At 33.8% G+C, this 21,083-nt stretch overlaps 1 protein-coding gene and 1 long non-coding RNA gene across 3 annotated transcripts in view; both read right to left on the reverse strand.

Moving 5' to 3' along the window:
• The window catches only part of hdac4 (histone deacetylase 4), a 296,174-nt gene extending 279,459 nt beyond the window's left edge, over window positions 1–16,715 (reverse strand). Inside the window, exon 1 of one of the 2 annotated variants that reach the window (XM_051119035.1) lies at window positions 16,572–16,715. The gene's annotated coding sequence lies outside the window, so the exon portion shown is untranslated. Of the gene's footprint in view, window positions 1–16,233; window positions 16,347–16,571 lie in introns of those variants that run through there. The other variant, XM_051119036.1, reaches the window with a different exon arrangement.
• Window positions 16,716–18,711: 1,996 nt separating this feature from the next.
• Window positions 18,712–21,083, reverse strand: part of LOC127170800 (uncharacterized) — a 3,043-nt gene continuing 671 nt past the window's right edge. Inside the window, exons 2-3 of the long non-coding RNA XR_007828410.1 lie at window positions 19,750–19,786; window positions 18,712–19,634 (exon numbers count right to left, since the gene is read on the reverse strand). This is a non-coding gene — a long non-coding RNA (uncharacterized LOC127170800). The remainder of the gene's footprint in view (window positions 19,635–19,749; window positions 19,787–21,083) is intronic.

Here is a 21,083-nt window from a genome sequence, read left to right on the forward strand (position 1 = left end):
GTGAGTAGTGAACAAACACACATATACACACACCGTGAACACACACCCGGAGCAGTGGGCCATATTGCTATCGCTGCGGCGCCCGGGGAGCAGTTGGGGGGAGAGAAGGAAAAAAAAAAAACCTTTCGGTTACAAGCCCGACTCCCTTACCATTAGGCCACAGCTGCCCCATCATAAAGCATATGAATAATTGGGATGTGCAGAGATTTTACATCAGTGCTGTTCTGAATTCAGTCAAACCCATTGGAAACACCAGCTGCGATGAGGGAAACCATCACACAAAACACTCAAGGGCATGTCTGGTTTACATTTACACAAGACGACTCCAAACCACACATCTATGCCCTCAAAAATCACAAATAAAAACGAGACTGCAAGTACTCGATCCCAATTAAACGTGCCAAGAAAATGTGATTTAATCTTAGCGACTCCCAAAGCTGACGTGAATTTTTCCGCGCACACCAGGAAAAGGTGTTGCATCACAGGCCCCAGAATGAAGCGAAGCATAATACTCCATTAATCTGTTCGTTTCGGAGAAGCACGTCTCTGCAGAAACACACACAATCTTTACAGGACGTCTGATTTTCCAGCTTTCCTCTCAAAGTAAGTACGGCTTCTCACTGGGGCCAGGTGGCGTGGATTACATGTACTGGAGGGAGTTTAGTTCCAGCTCCTCCGGCAGTCTTTTGCACTTGCTGTCATCACATGTCTCACATGGCGCCGTTCCCACCCCACGAGCGTAATAAACAAAAAGCAAAAAAGTGGACGTGCACGGACGCACTTGATAAGGATCTCGAGTAAATGTGAGAATGCATGGACAGAGATTTGGGCCACAGTGACACATTTGTGCACAGAGTTGTAGGTTAAGAGTGCAATTGAAGAAACAGCTATTTATAATAGTTTTATCAATGCATAATTGAAAGAGGAATAAGGATTAAATGATTCTGGTTCTGCATCAGATTTGAACTCAGGTTCCTTAATGGGTTTTTTTAGGTTTCTCAGTTCTTCTCAGAGATAAAAACTAAACAAAACAAAAAAAAGAAATGACTCTTTTTTTTATTTATTTATTTATTTATTTTAATCAAAGCATGTTTGAAGAAGGAAGTTTCTCAGTTGTCCGAGAAGATAAAAACTCTATAAAAAAAACTAATATTTTTGGCAATGCATGTTTGAAAAGAATGGGAATTTAATAATTCGGATTCAGATTCTGATTCAGGTTTGATTGAGGTTTGATTTTTAGTTTTTCAGTTCTCAGAGGAAATAAAAACTAAAAACTTAAGGAAAGACTACTTATAATATTTATTAATGTGTGTAAGTACAAAAAATTATTTGTCAAATTTATTTACATTTTGTCCTTTAGAAAAACACAATGTGAAAACATTTTTTAATTAAAGTGTTATCGCTTCAACCAATTCAGTAAGCCATTTCATGAATCAAATCAATGATTCAAATCAACTTGTTTAACTTAAAACTGACTCATTTGTTAAAAAAAAAAAAAAAAAAAAAAAAAAAAAAAAAAGAAAAAGAATGTTTAAAAGAATAATTTGTTTACAAATTGAATTACATTTTTTGGTTCAAAAAAAAAAAAAAAAAAAAAAAAAAAACCACACACCAAAAACGTAAAAACATTTTAATTGAAATTAAGTGAATTTTAATTGAAGTGTCATGGTTCAAACAACTCAGTCATTTAATGATTCAAATGAATGATTCACATCAATAACTTGATTCAACTCAATTTAAGAAACATTTATTCATTTGTAAAAAAAAAAAAAAAAAAAAAAAAAAAGAAGAATTTGTTAATTATTCAAAAGAATAATTAGTTAACCAATCAAATTACCTTGTCATTTATAACAGTAATGTCAAAATATACTGAGAATTACTACTGATATTATAATTGATATTAAATGTTTTTTAAAAAAAGTTGGATGTTAATCTTTTTGTTTAATTTTTATTTTTAGCTTCTATGTGAACAACTGACTCTTCTGAACTGGTTCTATTCTATTGAATCAAAAAGAATTACAATTCACTGAAACAAAAAAAAAGAGGTTTTCAACTTGTTCAAACACAATTCACAGTAAATAAGTATGAATATGAAAGAATGAATCAAAAACCGCTCAGTGAGTTACTAATTCAAAACGCACTATAATGCTATTCATTATTCATTCATTCCTTTTGATTCATTTGAGTCATTTGTTTACAAATCAAACTGCTTTTTTTCCAAACAGAAACTTAATTAAATATTTTTAACACTTATTATTGAGTTACTTAAAGGGGTCATCGGATGCCCATTATCCATAAGTTAATACGATAGTTGCACAAGTTAAAATTCTCAAGGGTTTTGTAAAACAACACATTTTTTACCTTGTCAAAATGAGCTCTGCAAAAATCATCCGATTCTGAGGGAATGTTCCTTTAAATGCAAATGAGCTCTGCTCGCCCCGCCCCTCTCTTCTCTCTGTGGAGTGACGAGCCTGTTTACTTCAACCACATTTAGCCGCGGTTTAAACTTGCTAACTAGCACGTTATTAGGAAAGGCGATCGCAAAGATTCATAAAAAAAACCCTTATACTCACTTCTGCTGTAAGTGAAGCTGGATCATGAATGTTTCGCGCGAACATAGACGGACATATGTAGATGAGGAGGCGCATTCCCTTCACAAACAAACGTAATCCACTGTATCTTCAGCGGCTCAGATGTCGGAAGTAAATGACGACCACTATGTTCATTATTACATCCAGCAACACAACACCTCAATTGCTTAATAAGAGATATTCTTGTCTAACTTATATCCCTGCCCCGGCATCGAAACAATGGAGGTTGGACTGTTACAGCTGATCTGAGGTAAGACGCTCATGTCAATCAACTATCGTGGGAGCGGCCTCTGTCGGCGACCAAAAAGGGGATATTATTTGTACAGATTAATTAAAAACCACTGCATGGATTTTTATCATTATAGGGTAGATGTGTACATACACTGCCAACACACATTAATGTTCAAACAACATGAAAAAGTGAACTTTGTATCCGATGACTGCTTTAAACATTTCTGCGAGTCACTTAATTCAGTGAATGACTCAATAAACAGAACGTTTCTTTTTGTTTGAACAGTGCAAAACAGAAATCACACAAAAATGACACACTTCACCTTTAAAAGCTGCCAAAGAAACCCACTTCTCCAGCATCATTTGCAGTGGTGTCGGTCTACATGAGGCGTAATGTTTTGCCGAGAGTGTTTAATGGAGTGAGCTTCCTCCCTCACCCGAACTGAACACTACAGCTCAGTCACTTACTTCCTCACGGCTCAGAGATCGCTGACCGACCACATTCGTCCCAAACCACAAATGGCCCCGGCAGCAAGACCAGCGTGACCGTGTGAACCGCAGTGACGCAGGGTTGACTTGAGGGAAACCCCTGAAATAAAAGTCAAAGTGGCGTTTGAAGAGCCGCACGGAAAGAGACGTTTTCCACCCCGAGCAGCGCTGCTATTCTCAGCTCAGACCTATTTTAGCAAAGGGGTTTCTCTTGAATTTAGATCACCACGTACGAGCGTGTCAAAACATGTTAACTGCACTGCATCGTGAGAGGTCAAACATCGTCTGTGTCAAGGCTGTGCTGGAAAAACTGCATTAGCTTATGTGTTAAATTTATGCACTGCTGTCAATGATATGCCTCGTAGGCTGATTTGAAGATGATTATTGTAGATGATTGCTACTTTCCAAAGCGAGAACGTGCATGTAAGCGTTCATCTTTCCAAACGGCTGGTTTCTACGCTCTGTGGCCATCACACTATGTTTGTTACGTCAGTTGCTCACGTACCAAGACGATATCATTCCTGCTTCTCAGGTTTCAGCGGCGTCTTCTAACAGACATACATGGATGAAATAACGTCTGATAAATGACAAGATAATGCAAACACAACCAATTCAAATGAAACGCATCTTTCTAAAAAGGTTTCTGACGTATGTTGAAAGTGCAGTTTGGTTGGCTTCGAAATGGTTAGAAAACTTCAGATCAAGTCTGAAGCACAATAAATAAATAAATTAATACATAAAAAAAGAAATATGTTACAGTATAATTCTTTCTGCGGTTTCATTAATATTTGCCATGTTTAAGCCAGCTACAACTAACATATTACTTAAAAAAAACTAGAAGAAATACACTAATCACCAGAAAATGTGTAATAAATTAAACAAATATAAAAATTGATAAAAATCATTACAATACATTACAACACAAAATCATTCTTTCTACAGTATTGTGAAAATATTATATATTATTATAAAATATTATGAAAATGACAGTAATTGCCAGGAAAAGAAGAAAAAAAGTGCACACTTTCAGTCATATAAATATAAGAAGATATATAATAATTAAAAACTCAATCACTATGGTTTGAAGATGCATGGTCAAATCCGCCACAACTAAAATAATATATATTTTTTTATATCATAAAAAAAAACAAAAAAAACAAATAGCAACTGCCAGGACAAAAGTCCACATATTCTGTTGACAAGTAAATATAATAAAAATAAATAAAAATTGCAACACAAATAAAATAATAAACACAAATATTACAATATCATTATTCGCATAAAGATGCATGGTCAAAACAGCAAAAAAAAAAAAAAAAAAAAAAACAACAACAAAAAAAAAATTGCAGGAATTGCCAGGAAAAAAGTGCAGATTTTCTGTCGTCAAGTAAATATATTAATAAATATAAAAATACATAATGCACTGTAAATAAAAAATAAATACAAAAATTACAATATCATTCTTTCTACAATATTATAAAATATTACAAAAATGATGCCAATTGCCAGGAAAAGAAGAAAAAAAAAAAAAATGTATATATAAATAAATATAAAAAATATATATATATAATAATTAAAATATCAATCACTATGGTTTGAAGATGCATGGTCAAAACAGCCACAACTAAAATATTATTTTAAAAAAAAATTAAAAAAACATCAACTGCCAGGACAAAAGTGCACATTTTCTGTTGTCAAGTAAATATAATAACAACAGATAATATACTGTAAATAAAAATAAAATAAAAATAATTAAAAACTAAATACAAATATTACAATATAATTCTTATATATATATATATAAGCGTGCATTTTCTGTTATCAAATAAATATAATTAAATATAAATTAAATTTAGCAATTTTATGAACTTCATATCTGCTATTAATAAACTGATACATCATAGGGTGCTTTAGCTCTCCAGATATCAGATACGGTCATTTAAAAACCCTTATTCCAGCTTGCCATGATCACAGGAACTCTCCAATACGTAACAACTATATCAAGACATGTTACACAAGATATTTTTAAAAATCGGAATTGGAATGCTGGCCTAGTTTTAAATAAAACTGTGTCAAGAAAGCGGGGCGCAATGTTAACGGATAGCCTCAGGACAAAAATCAGTCAAAGTCGGTCAAGCGTCCACCAGCCCTGACTGCTCATGTCAGAGGATGCGGGTTTAACCTGGGGGAAAGGGAAGACACTTACACCCCCTCGGCGGCATTTCCCTCTTACATCACCCCGTCTGGGACGAAAAAGCGAGACATGGCCGGCCAGCCGTCTAGGGTGACCATCATGTAGGAGCAGATCTGATACAGGCTGACAGCCCCGAAAAGAAAAGGCGAGCTGCAGAGATCAGCAGGAAAATGACACCCAATCCAATATGACAGAACGCCGCCTGTGTTTGTACAATAGTCGCCGCTGCTCGCTCATGTTCACTACGCGAGCAAGCCAAATATAATAGCAGTTAGCCACTACGCAGCACTGAGGAGTTTAAAAGCTAAACGACTGTGCTTTTGATCAGTGACCATTTACTGTTTGGCAGGTCTGAATGAGTCTAAGCTGAGAATCAACATAGAAAGCAAAGCCTTTGGGAAGGCGGTTCCACGGCTGACCATAAAAATCTCTTTTTCCCAGCGTCTTTGCCTCGGCTAAACCCCAGCTAAAGCTCTTTGTGTCACATTCCATTAAAAACTACAAAGTTGCGCAACTTTTGAGGCAACCGTGTTGGAAAGAAACTCCACGTCTACTCGCAGTGATTTTCAGCATTTCTCGCCAGGGCTGACGTGGTGCTGTGTTGTGTGCCATTAAATTCACTCTTTTATGCCCAAATGTTTCATTAAGGAATTCGCTCAATCGCTGACATCTTGGTTTGGCAGCGGAGACTAGTGCAAGACGTGTTAAAAAAACGGGCTGGTGAGCAACAGACTGCGTATGTTCAAACCAGTGATTTGGTGCAGTAGGTGTTCATTAAAGGAATTAGATCAGCCGAAAATGAAAATTCTGTCATCATTTACTCACCCTCATGTCGCTCCAAATTCATAAGCGTTTTGTGCGTGTGTGTGTGTGAAACACAGGAAGAAGACTTTTTGAAGATCTTCACGCAGCTTTTCCAGTAAATACAGGTGTCACCAGGGTTATAATCATTAAATAATACTAAAACTATTCAAATGTAATATTTGTTAACTAAAATCAAGCTGAAATAATAAATATTAGATGCAAAACTTTAAGTGAATGAAAACTTGATTTTGTTTTGGGGGTGTACTAGAACATGCTTTCATGCTTGGTGGTTCGAAAAAAAGCATTATTTTTAACATAATTTACATTACAACAATACATTTCCCCAAGCCTGGCACAAATGGCTCGATTAGTTCCGGGTTTAATGAAGGCCCGCCTTCCGAAAAAAAAAATGTGTTGTGATTGGTTAGCTGTCCCACTGCGTTGTGATTGGTGAACAGCTTAGACGGTGTTTCAGTACTGCCACGCCCCTTGTCAAAAAAGCAAGTTCCATGTACAACTGTTAGCGCAAGCTAAAAAAGTGATTCTTACGGTTTAAATATGGATATTTTTCTTACAAAAACGCATCGATTCGCTACAGGAGGCCTTTATTGCATTTTAAAAAACACTTATAGCGTTATAAGTGAAGCTATCTACATTGTATGATGAATAAATCTCTTACCACACACTGCACACGTCTGCGGTGCGTTACTGCTCTGAAGCGGCCACTATAGTCAGTGCTTGTGTTAATGCTAATCCCCACCTCTTGTATGCAGCTTCAAAGGGCTCTACACGATCCCAGCCGAGAAATATATATAGTTTTCATATAGTTTTTAACCTCAAATGCTTGTCTTGTCTTGTCTCTGCGATGCGCATGTGTAGTCTGTGTAATCCAGGTCAATACAGTTATGGTATGTCGAAAAACTCCCGTCTCACTTTCTTCTTCAACGTCAAAATTGTCCTTCATCCCTGTTTTACCTTTTTTTTGTAAAAGGCGTTTGATCTTCTTTGCATGTTCACTTTGTAAACACTGGGTCGGTATTTCTGCAGCGATGTAGGACGATTGTGAAGTTGGGGAAGAAAACGAGACGGGAGTTTTTCATCATACCCTAACCGTCTTGACTTAAACAAGATGAGCGTTTGAGGTTAAAGACTATAGAAATTGTCAATTTGTTTCAAAAATGACAGATCGTTTTGCTAGATATGAGCCTTTTTCCTCAGCTGGGATCATTTAGAGCCATTTAAACTGTTCGGGGCATTACATGGAGATAATTCCTGAGTTTTTTCCCCTCAAGAAACATAATTTCTTATCAACTGACGAAAGAAAGACACAAACATCTTGGATGACAAGGGGTTGAGTAAATTATCTGTAAATTTTTAAATAAATAAATAAAAAAAACTAAACTAAAATTAAAACTGAAATAAAATAAATATGCTTAAACAGTAATATAAAACAATAAATGAAAAAAAGAAAAAGCACATACATTTACTAAAAATTACACAAAAAAAAAAGGAAAGAAAACTAAAAACAAAAATAAATGTGAATTCAATATACTAATAAAAGTAAGTAGTACTTAAATACCTGGCTGTCTTCGAGTTCAAAAACAGACAATAAAACATCATAAAAGCAACATGGAAGAAGTTCAAAAGACTTGTGTGCGTGCTATTCCAGGACTTATGAAATCATATGATAGCTTTGTATAGGAATAAATCAAAATTAAGGTCTTTAACTTAAATGCAGCTATGAATGAGATTTTTAAGAGATGATCTGGTGCATGAGTTGTATGCACATCTTTATGCTGCTTTAAAGAGATAGTTCTCATAAATGAGAATTTGTTCATCATTTACTCTTCATCAAAAACCTATATACATTTCTCTCTTCTGCAGAACACAAAAGAAGATATTTTGAAGAATGTCAGGTATCAACATTCCAACTGCATGACTTAAATGTGACCCTGGACCACAAAACCAGTCATAAGGGTACATTTTCTGAAATGTACGTGTCTCTGAAAGTTAAATAAATAAGCTTTCCACTGATGTATGGTTTGTTAGAATATGACAATATTTGGCTGAGATACAACTATTTGAAAATCTGGAATCTGAGGGTGCACAAAAAATAAATAAATAAAAATATTGACAAAATCACCTTTAAAGTTGTCCAAATGAAGTTCTTAGCAATGGATATTACTAATCAAAATAAGTTTGACTATATATTTACAGTAGGAAATCTACAAAATATCTTCATGGAACATGATCTTTACTTAATATCCTAATGATTTTTGGCATAAAAGAAAAAACAATAATTTTGACCCATACAATGTATTTTTGGCTATTGCTACAAATTATTTTGCAAAAACAGATAACTTAATTTTCAAAAATCATGTTATATCTTTCTGCATTCCAATTAATCTGCACTTGGGTTATTTTGATATAAAGTAAAAATACAGTACAACATGATAACATAATAAAATTGACAATTTTTTAACATTTAAAAAAAACTGAGTTTTTTTTAATATACTTGTGCTACTTATGACAAGTTTTGTGGTCCAGGGTCACAAATGTTCCACAGAAGAAATATAAGTACCGTTTTGGATTTGGAATGAAGTGACCGTGAGTAAATGACATAATTTATCATTTTTGGGAGAATTATCCCTCTAACAGTGTTCAGTTATTCTATTTTGAAGCTTTATAGGCATGATTGTTTAGAAAAGCCTAGACTGTAGAAACTTACACAGGTTTGGAACAACTTGAGAGTAAATGATAAAGTTTTCATTTTAAATTGAACTTTCCCTTTAAACAGCTTGATGAGCATCAGTTGAGCAGCAGGAATTCAACCTCTCCATTTCCATACAGGCCTGTGTGTTTTCAGATAAACAGAGCGCAGGAAATGAGCCTTGTGACTGTGTGCCTGCCTGGACTTTATGAGGGGCAAAACAATCATCGCTCACTCTCTCTCTCACTGCGGTCACTCACTTTCCCTCAGCTGTTGTCTGCCTTTTTTGCGTCCTCCGGTCGCTCTGCCAGCCCAGCGGAGCGTTATAACATCTTCATGAGCTGACAAAGGCCAGAAGAGTCAGAGTTAGGTGACAATGAGGTTCATATCACCTTGACTGATGCACTGCCCAAAGATACTCAGTTTTCATTAAACTCATCGTACAAACAGACAAGCTTTTCATTATTGCAATCTTGGGTTTCGGACAAACTCGGGTTGCCAAACGAAGCCTGGCCAAGCTCTGGAAAATCAAACAGGCACTTAAGCAAACCAAAAGTGACACGGACAGTAAATGATTCCACACTGATGCGACAGCATTTAAACCACTGAATCTAATATACAAAAATGAAAAGTCTGTCATTATTTACTCATCCTCATGTTGTTCCAAACCCATATGAATTTCTGTCTTCTGTAGAGCACAAAAAATAAAGATTTTAAGAATATTCTTATTGCTTTGCACTTTTCCAGATGACAAAAGTAAATGGTGATGGGTGCTGCAATGCTCCAAAATGACAAAACAACTTAAAGTAGCACATATGGCTGCATGATTTGGGGACAAAAAAAAAAATCCAACTGTGATTTTTTTCCCTGATAAAAAGTGATTAAGATTAAAATCATAAATCAGTATGACTATAAAAAAAATAATAATAATAATAATTAATAATTTTTACTAAATATAATATTAAAATAAGATTTTTTAAGACTATCTAAAGGGATAGTTCACCAATAAAATGCTTATTTTGTCATAATTTACAGAGCCTTATATTTAATTAAATTTGATAAAAGTCATAATCACAATTTCAGTTTTATTTTAAATAATTGTGTAGCCCTAACATATGACTGACTTTCCTGGACCAAAAAAAAAAAAAAAAGAAATTTGAGTAGAATGTCTCTTCCAATAAAAGTGAATGGGGAGAATGGCTGTCATAAAATTGTGCAACCATAAATCAATATGACTATAATAACAATAATAATTTTTACTAGGGCTGGCAAATGATTAATCGCAATTAATCGCATTCATAATAAAAGTTTGGGGACAAGAGGCTGTCAAGCTCCAAAAAGCAGCATAATACCAGTCCCAAGTCAAACTTGTACTATACATCATCTGAAAGCTGAATAAATAAGCTTTCCATTGATGTATGGGTGTATGTTTGTTAGGATAGAACAATATTTGGCTGAGAAACAACTATTTGAAAATCTGTAATCTGAGGGTGCATAAAAATCTAAATATTGAGAAAACTGCATTTAGAGATGTCCAAATGAAGTTCTTAGCAATGCGTATTACTAATCAAAAGTTAAGTTTTGCTATATTTATAGTAGGAAATGTACAAAATATCTTCATGGAACATGATCCTAACTTAATATCCTAAAGATTTTTGGCATAAAAAAAAATTCCTTCAAATATACCGATGCTACTTAAGACTGGTTTTGTGTTCCGAAAAAAAAAAACAACAATGGTGAATACAAAGGACAAAATATTCATTTTTGTGTGAACTAATCCTTCAAGGAGTTAATTTACCACCATCCTACAAGTATCCAGAGACACAGCAGACAACACGAGGCCTCAGGGACATTAAGACAATCCTCTAAATAACACTGCTTGTGACAAACATCCAATTTTCCAGTTAGGGGACAACCTTTCTACGGATCGCCAGTCATACTTGTCATCTGTCCAGCCGCATTTACCACCTACAGTTACGCCCCGTCTCCTGTTATCGCTTTTCCTCGCTAAGCATCATGTAAGAGTGGCTGGAGCCAAATTCTCCCTCTCTTTCCCTGTTCAGCCACAGATGCAGCAAACGGTGCAATCTGCCAATCTCCATGAGTCATCCAGCACTGTTAATTATGTACCCTAAGGAGTAGAATTGATTAGCGAGGGTCTCAAACTGATTTAAATTGTTATTTGAGACTATATAAAGCGTGGGCCTCAACATTGCCATTTAGTCACATTCACTAAGCACTGTCGTTGATCAGAATACTGCTTTGCCAAGTCACACAGATTGGCTCTGTGGACAGAGAAACCCAGATAGGATAAATGATGCTGTTTGCGTTTCAAGGCGAAGAGTTGTCGTATAATTAATTACTCAATCATAGATGAGTCACCATGGGTTGACCAGAATGTCAATCAGTATGGCAAGATTACAGTTAAACTGTTAGCACAAGAACAGGGTGCAGACTTAACGGCAAGCCATTAATGGAAGCACAGATAAGACATACAGTACTGTTCAAAAGTTTGGGGTCTGTAAGTTGCGCTCACCAAGGCTGCATTTATTTGATGAAAAATACTGTAAAAACAGTAATATTATAAAATACTATTACTGTTTAAAATAACAGTTTTCTATTTAAATATATTGTAAAATGTAACTTATTCCTGTGATGCAAAGCTGACTTTTTAGCATCATTACTCTAGTCTTTAGTGATCCTTGAGAGATCATTCTAATATGCTGATTTGCTGCTCAAGAAATATTTTATATTATTATATAAGCATTAATAAACATGAATATAACTGGACATTCACATTTACCCCAAAATTAAACATAAATAAAATTAATTATATTTTGCAATCCGAAAATTCTTTAATCTATCATTTTTAGGATCATTATTTTTTTTTTTTTTACACACTTTTGCTTTTTGCTTTTCTGTATGTTTTTTTTTTAATCCAACGATAAAATCTAACTTTTATCATGCATTTGGACATTGTTTGCAGGTCTAATTCTTATTATCCCAAAAATAAAAATAAATAAATAAAATAAAAATGTAAATTATATTTTGCAATCAGAAAATTAATCTATTTTTAGGACCATTATTTTTTTGTATTTCTACATAGGTTTGCTTTTGTATATGTTTTTTAAAACCAACCATAAAATCTAATTATCATCATGCATTTGGACATTTTTTGTATTCATTTCTATTAAAAAATATTAACATAACTGGACATTCACACTTCATCCCAAAAATAAAAATAAATAAATAAATAAAATAAAAATAAAATAAAAATGTAAATTATATTTTTTTGCATTTCCATACTTTTGCTTTTCTATGTTTTTTTTTTTTTTTTTTTTTTAAAAAATTCATTCATCTATTTTTAGGACCATTATAAATAAATTTTTTGTATTTCTACATACTATTTTTGCATTATTTTTTTGTATTTCTACATACTTGCTGTTCTATATGCTGTTCTATATGTTTTTTTTAAAACCAACGATAAAATCTAATTATCATCATGCATTTGGACATTTTTTGCAGGTCTAATTCTTATTATTCCAAAATGGTGTTTTTCATCATTTTTCAACAATTAAACACATTCTTACTGGATAAAAGTATTAATTTCTAAAAGTATTAAAAACAAAAAAAAAAACAAAAAAAAAAAACACATAACTGGACATTCACACTTCATCCCAAAAATAACAATAAATAAATAAATAAAATAAATTATAACATTTTTGCAATCTGAAAATGTATTAATCTATTTTTAGGAGCATTATTTCTACATACTTTTGCTTTTCTCTGTTTTTTTTTTTAAACCAACGATAAAATGTAATTATCATCATGCATTTAGATATTTTTCGCAGGTCTAATTCCTTATTATTCCCAGTGGTGATTTTCATCAGGTTATCCACAGTGTTATAGACTGATTTGATTTGATTTGATTTGATTCGATTCAGCAAATGAAAAGCAAGCACAATTTAACTTTTTTTGTGCATTACAGTAATGAGAAAGATATTTCTTTACCATGAGAGATGAGGGGAAATTAAAATGGTATTAAGTTTGCATCAAACTCCTAATGGTCTTTTAAAAATATATAAATAAATAAATAAAATATATATATATATATATATATATATATATCATTGCTTTCATCTATCTCTGCAGTGAAAAAAAAAACCAACTAAAATATTTAAAAAGTAAATATATATTAAATAAACACAAAACCACACATGGTGTGCACAGTTTTTTTGGTTTGTTTGTTTGCAGAAGTCAGAAAGTGCAAAATTGGGGTCGTGCAGGACTGGATTAACTCTCTGCTGCCAAGTTCTCAGAAAGCTGCTTTGACCTTCTTCCTGTGGGGCCTGGAATTTACAAGGTCTGAGCGCTGGTCCTTGAGAGCCGGAATGTGGAAAGACGAGCGAGCTTCCTACAGGCTGTGATTACAGCCTGGATTTATATGCCTGTGCATGATGCCACATGTTAGAGCTTCAACCAGCAGCTATGTGTGACAGCTGCCCAGACCGACAGCATGATATAACCACCAGCGGACAACACAGACGTCATGACTCAGCTCAGAACATGAAAACAGCCAAGGGAACTTGTCAACCCTCATGTTCTGTTTGGTCGTTTACTTCAAGACAAGCACAAACACTACATTTGACCCTAACGTAATACACCCTAACAACTTTTAATCTCATGAAAATGACATGCTGTAATAGTCTCTATTTAGCGTACACAAGGAAACAGCACATTCCTGCCTGTTGTTTATTGAATACAAACACAAAAAACATTCCCATAAACTGATTCTCATTTCTGGAAAGAGAACACCTACTTTGTGAAACAACCAAAAGTTACAGCATCAATAATATCTGTCTGATTGGTTTTGATTAAGACAATTGACCATTTTAAAAGAATATATGTGAAAGTAAAGGTTTCAAAAATATAATTATTATTTTAACATATGCAGCATTGTACTTGCTGGTACCCCAAACTTAAAGCAACTACACTCAAACTCAAATTATGGTCTAAATTAACTAAAAAGACCAAAAAGTGAAACTACGATTACTGAAATGAAAAAATAAAATCAATTTTTGCATCATAGAACTTAAAGGAGAGACATAGATCTTAAAGGGGTCATCGGATGCCCATTTTCCACAAGCTGATATGATTCTTTAGGGTCTTAATGAAATGTCTATAACATACTTTGGGTAAAAATTCTCAATGGTAGTGTAAAACAACACCCTTTTTACCTTGTCAGAATGGGCCCTGCAAAAATCTGATGGATTGTTCCTTTAAATGTTAATGAGCTCTGTTCGCCCCGCCCCTCTTTTCTCTTTGTGGAGTGACGAGCCTGTTTACTTTAGCCGCATTTAGCACGTTTAGCCACAAAACTTGCTAATTAGCATGTTATTAGGAAAGGTGATTGCAGAGATTCATAAAAAAAAACCCTTATACTCACTTCTGCTGTAGGTGAAGCTGGATCACCAATGATTCCCTTCACAAACAAACATAATCCACTGCATCTTCAGCGGCTCAGATGTCGGAAGTAAATGACAACCACTATGTTCATTATTACATCCAGCAACACAACGCCTCTATCGCTCAATTGGAGATATTCCTGTCTAATTTACATCCCTGCTCCGGCTTCGAAACAATGGAGGTCAGACTGTTACAGCTGAGGTAAGACGCTCATGTCAATCAACTATCGTGGGAGCGGCCTCTGTGGGTGTGACGCCACACCGACAGGCATCTAAGAACGGCTCGATTTGAAAAAGGGGATATTATTTTTACAGATCAATTAAAAACCACTGCATGGATTTTTATCATTATAGGTTAGATGTGTACATACACTGCCAACATTAATGTTACATTAATGTTCAAACAACATGTAAAAGTGAACGTAGCATCCGATGACCCCTTTAAAGGAAATGTTCACCCAAAAATGAAAATTTGCTGAAAACGTATTCACCCTCAGGGTATCCAAAATGTAGACGAGCTTGTTTCTAAATGAGAACAGATTTAGAGAAATTGAGCATTACATCAAATGCTCACCAATGGAGTGAATGGGTGCCACCAGAATCAGAGTCCAAACTGCTGATAAAAATGTCACAATAATTTACAACTTACATTCAGTCAATCAATTAACATCTGCTGAAGTGAAACGCTACAAGTTTGTAATAAACAAAACCATCATAAAGGCATTTCAAACCATCAATTCTGGCCAAAATACAAGTGCATACTTCCTAATAACACTTCCTCCATTCCTGTCTTGCACTAAAATCTACAGGCATATTTGTTTAAAACTGTTTGGACTGTTTTTGCTTGTAAACGGCACTTTATCTGTGCATATTTCTCTCCTGATTTAGACTTTTTCAGCAGAGAAAGCCATATTGTGGATTACGAATTTTTATGCCAGAAGCAATGGTTTGAAAATGCTTTAATGCTGAATTTGTTTCTTAAAAATATGCAGCTTCATGCTTTACGAGATGTTAACTAATGGACTGGAGTGGTGTGGATTACTTTTATTGTGATTTTATTGTTTTATTATTGTGATGTTTTTTATCAGCTGTTTGGACTCTTACTCTGACGGCACCCATTCACTGCTGATGATGCATTGCTGAACAAGTGATGTAATGCTAAATTTCTCGAAAGCTGTTCCGATGAAGACACAAACTCATCTACATCTTTGATGGCCTGAGGATAAAAACACTTCCAGAATTTTTTCAGGTCTTTTTTTTAAATGATAGATATCATCAGTCACGTATGTGACATCAGAACTTCTACTCACAGAAAGGAACACATCCTGTTTATTGGTTGTAACTCTGCAGATAACATGTATCTATAATGTTCAACCAGGAGTTGCAACAATGTAACATCTTTTTCGTCAAATACTGTACAGAAGAAACAGTGATTTGAATCATTCAAGGTGCACAAAACTACAAAGTCTAAATTGTGTCATGAAAATGAGTAACAAATGACACTGATAATAAAAAATGACTGATCATAGTTGACCCTGTCAAACTGTGTCAAATCTGTTACCTAAGAACTGCTAGTGTCAACACACACGCGCACACACACACTCATATACAAACACATACATACTTTAAGATAGCATGCTGTAGTCTATTAACACATTGTAAAACATTCTTTTATTTTTAAATCTTTTTAAATAACACTTTAAAAACCAAATTTTCAAAATGATAAAAATGCACATTTTATGGACTTACCAATTCATACTCCAGTGCAAAATCCCTTACTTATAACCTAACATATATTAGCTTATAAAAAAACTATGTTTGTAAATCTCCATACCCTGCAGGTATGAAGAAAACGCACTAACTCTGAAAACGAAACGTGACACAACTACTCAGAGAGTTACGATTCACACACACACACACACACACACACACACACACACACACACACACACATACATGCATGCATACACACACATACAGTGTTTTGATTGTTTCATCTGATCGCCCACAAGTTTCTTTCTCTTACTGAAGTGATCAGTGCATTTAAGGATAAAATCACTGAAGGACGCATGCGAATCGTTGCTCACCTCTCCGCAGCTCCGCCGCGATCGGACGCAACGCTCCGGACTTTATTCCCGTTGGAGAGCGCGCCAACGACGGATCCACTCACCGACGGATTCCGCCATACTGGATTGTGGTGAGCGGATCACGTGTCGAGTCCCCGGCGCATGTCCTCCAGAGGCGGGCGCTCACAGTCAGTCAAGCCCGGCGTCTTCATGTTCTCGCATGGGATGGGAATCGTAATGAACCGAACGATTCCGACTCCTTAACAGTGCCACTAACGATTCTTTTGTAGAACAAATATTTGAAATAAGAAGTGGAGTTATTGTATATTACAGCCCTTTGCATTAGTATCAATATATAGATCATTACAGATTTCCATAATTCAAATATAACAAATATATCAAAAATAAAAAATTTTGACTTTTTAAGGGCGACAGAATACAATTGCAAAGAATACAAAGATCATGCTCCATGAAAATATTTTATAAATGTCCTACCATAAATGCATTAAAACTTAATTTTTGATTAGTAATATGCATTGCTAAGAATTTCATTTGGACAACTTTAAAGGCGATTTTCTCAATATTTTGATTTTTTTTTTTTTTTTTTTTTTTTTGCACCCTCCCATTCCAATTTTTAAAATAGTTGTATCTCGGCCAAATATTGTCCTATCCTAACAAACCGTACATCAATGGAAAGCTTATTCAGCTTTCAAATAAAAAAAAATCTAAAAAAAAAAAAAAAAAGACCTATATGACTGGTTTTGTGGTTCAGGGTTACATATTGTTTAATTTACTTTTAGAAAGTACCACTGACTACAATCTATATCTGTATCTTTATCTATACATTGTCATATCAACAACCAAACAGCTGAATTAAGTTTCACGAACCTTAAATATAATAATGGTTCGTTTGAATCGGACATGACGGAAATAACTAGGCCTACTCAGTAAATTAATCAGATTCATTCAGTAATATCAAGGGGATTTAAGTGTTTGGGTGTTTTCATTCACTAAAAACAACAGGTTCGTTTGGCGTCGTCCGGTTTTGATTCACTAAAAAGATTCGACTCATATGAGTCATTTATTCATGAATCGAACCACGTATGTTTTTGATTCACTAAAAAGAATTGATTCTTAAGAGTCACTACACTTGTCGCTGTATGTCCCGCTCTGTTGTTTGAATAAATGCATTGCAAATTAAAAAGATAAAACATTAAATATTACTTTTAATGATTATACACAAACAAAAAAAATGTTTGTTGCAACTGGGCACTGGAAATGTCATGAAATTAATACAATTTAAAAAAAAAAAAAAAAAAAAAAAAAAAAAAGAATGTATATACAAATGCTAGTGCAAACATGGTTTTATAAGCTTTAAATAATAGCTTGCACAGTTTTCACATTTTATGTTGCATGACTAATACTTTTTGTATTATTAATTTTACTATTTTTGGCTGAACTATTTAAGTTGTATAAAGAAATAATATTTGCTGTACACATATGTATAGACTATTGGTGAAATCTCTCGTTCTTTCTATGTTACACACACACATCTGTTCTTTGAATGTGCCTGATAGTGCTTGACCGTCATGTGAATGTAAAGCGATGTTGTGGTGGCCGCTGTTTCTCAGGTTGCCCCGTCTAATACTCAGAGGACTATCGAGTTTCATTCAGTACAGAGATCCACTGATCATTTAGATTGTCTGTATTGTACATGATGCCAAGCAAATGGGCCTTTTTGTGTCCTAATCCTCACATATGCATGCTTTTTTCCTTATGGAACACAATATAGGAGACATTTTTACACAGCTCTTTTATATTCAAAGCAACAGATCCACAAATCCATTGTACAGTGTTTTAAGATAAAAAATGCATTCCTATTAAAATTACAATTATGAGGGGCTGAGGTCTTGACCCCCTTCACCATATTCAACTAATAAAATATATATATATATATATATATATATATATGTTAAAATTTTGACCTATTTTGTAACTAATTTTAATGACTAATTTTTTTTTTTTTTTTTTTTTTTTTTGGATTTTGTCAACTTAGTGTTTACGATTATTTAATATCTTTTTAAAAACAACATATTTTAGTATTATTATTATTTTCAGGCTGTATTTTCATTTTAATTCATTCCTAAAGAACAAATCTACATAACTATTTTGCACCCTATTATGCCCATTTAAATATATATATATATATATATATATATAAATCTACTTAGTGTTTATTATTATTATTTAATATCTTTTTTTAAAACCATGTTTCATATTTTTATTATTATTTTCAGGCCCTATTTTGTACCCTGTTCATGTAAAATGCTTACTACTATAAATAGTGCTAGATATTTCTGGAGATGCGCCTTAATAAAATATGCAGTTTGTTTAATTCCTGTGGCTGTAAGCACTTGTGTTCAGAGCGAGTTGTTTGGCAAAATGATCTGCTGCAGTTTGCGCATGAGTGTCCTGTGTTTAGCAACAGAATTTCAAGCCATTACACCTGGCTTGGTGACAATAATTATCACTTCCAAGCAAATGTAACTAACCTAATTACTGTCTACAGAGTTGTCAAGCTTCAAAAGCTGAACATGAAAACAAAAACAAGAGGGCAAATTAGCTCAATTAGATGCCAAGAGGAAAAAGCACTGTGCTGTTGTTATGATCAGAGTTATTTTCAGTTCTTTATGACTTTCCTCTTTTCATCTTTCCTCTGTTTTCTCTGTTCTTCATCAGAAGAGCTGCAATCACACTCGACCACAGAAAAAAACATTCTGTAGCAAACTGATAAAAACAGGACCCTTCTGTTGATAAAGTCAGCCAGACGCTTCGGTGATGACAATCAGCGTGCACTTTTCTGTTGATGGAGGGAAAACACACACTGAGCCTTACAGAGGTTTTTGATCCGCTAAAGTCATCCGCTGGATCTGCGTCTCTCCATCAACGGCGCTTTTAACTGTTCAAGATGCTCCCTGGCCTCCTCTTTGAGGTAGCTAATGTTGGGCAGCATAACTGAGGTTTGGAAACACTTACTGCGGTCACATGAGTATCTAGCGGTGCCATCGGAATGGAGCTTCATTTCTGTGGTATTAATGTAAAAGAAAACATTACAAAGACCATTGTGAGAACAAAGCATTTCTTGCGCAGTTTAAAGGAATAGTTCAGCCACAAATGAACGTTGCCATCATTTACTCACCATGTTGTTCTGTCCCCATAATTTAGTTTGTTAAATTCTACAGCAGAATGTCCAAAGGGTTATTTTCCATACAAAGACAAATCATTGTGACCAGACTGTCAAGCTCCACAAATGACAAAAAGCAACACAAAAGTATTCTAAAAAAATAGTTATACAGTTAATAAGTCTTTTGCAACCTACAATTACACTGTAAAAAAAAAAAAAAACACAAATTGTTGAGTCAACTTAGAATACTTTGTTACCCTGCTGCCTTTAAATTTTTAGTTCAGTCAACTTAAAATTAGGGCTGTCAAACGATTAATCGCATACAAAATAAAAGTTTGAGTTTGCCTAATATGTGTGTGTGTACTGTGTGTAATTATTATGTATATATAAATACAAACACATTAATGTATATATTTAAGAAATATTTACAAGTATATGTATTTATTATAATTTGTATACAATTTATATTATATATAAATACAAATATTTAGTACATAAATAACATATTTCTCTGAAATATATACATGTGTTTGTATTTATATACACATAATAATAACACACAGTACACACACATATATTAGGCAAACTCAAACTTTATTTTGTATGCGATTAATCGCGATTAATCATTTGACAGCCCTACTTAAAATGTTAAGTTGTATGACAACTAAGATATTTGAGTTGGCTAAACTAAAAATTTGATGTTAAAATTTAAAGTTGAATCAAAAACTTAGTAAAACTTAACATTTCAAGTTGACAACCTTTTTTGAGTTGACTGAATTTAAAATTTTAAGGCAGCAGGGTAACAAATTATTTTAAGTTGTCTCAACAAATTGTTTTTTACAGTGTACCAATACAGTACAATCACAATACATACTGTTCAAAAGTTCAGGATCAGTAATTTTTTTTTGTCTTAAAATAAGTCTCCTATGCTTAGCAAAGCGGAATTGATTTCATCAAAAATATAGTAAAAAAATAGCAATATTATGAAATATTATTACAGTTTAAAATATGTTTTTGATTTTAATGTCTTTTAAAAAAGTAGAATTTTCAATATGATTACCCCTGTCTTCAGTGATCCTTTAGAAATCATTCTAATATGCTGATTTGCTGCTCAAAAAACATTTATATTATTATCAATGTTGAAGACAGTTGTGCCGCTTAACAGTGTTGGAAAAGTTAACTTTTAAAAGAAATGCATGTCAATATTGCGTTACTCCCTAAAAAGTAAAAAGTAAAAAGTAATGTGTTATGTTACATCTGCGTTACTTTTTAAATCTGGGCAAGGCTTGCTTGTTTGTTTTTAATATAAAAAGTTCTATTTTTGTCTAATCTAAAAGCGTTTCAACACT

This window comes from Labeo rohita, chromosome 9 (genome assembly GCF_022985175.1).
Source record: "Labeo rohita strain BAU-BD-2019 chromosome 9, IGBB_LRoh.1.0, whole genome shotgun sequence".
Taxonomy (NCBI): domain Eukaryota; kingdom Metazoa; phylum Chordata; class Actinopteri; order Cypriniformes; family Cyprinidae; genus Labeo; species Labeo rohita.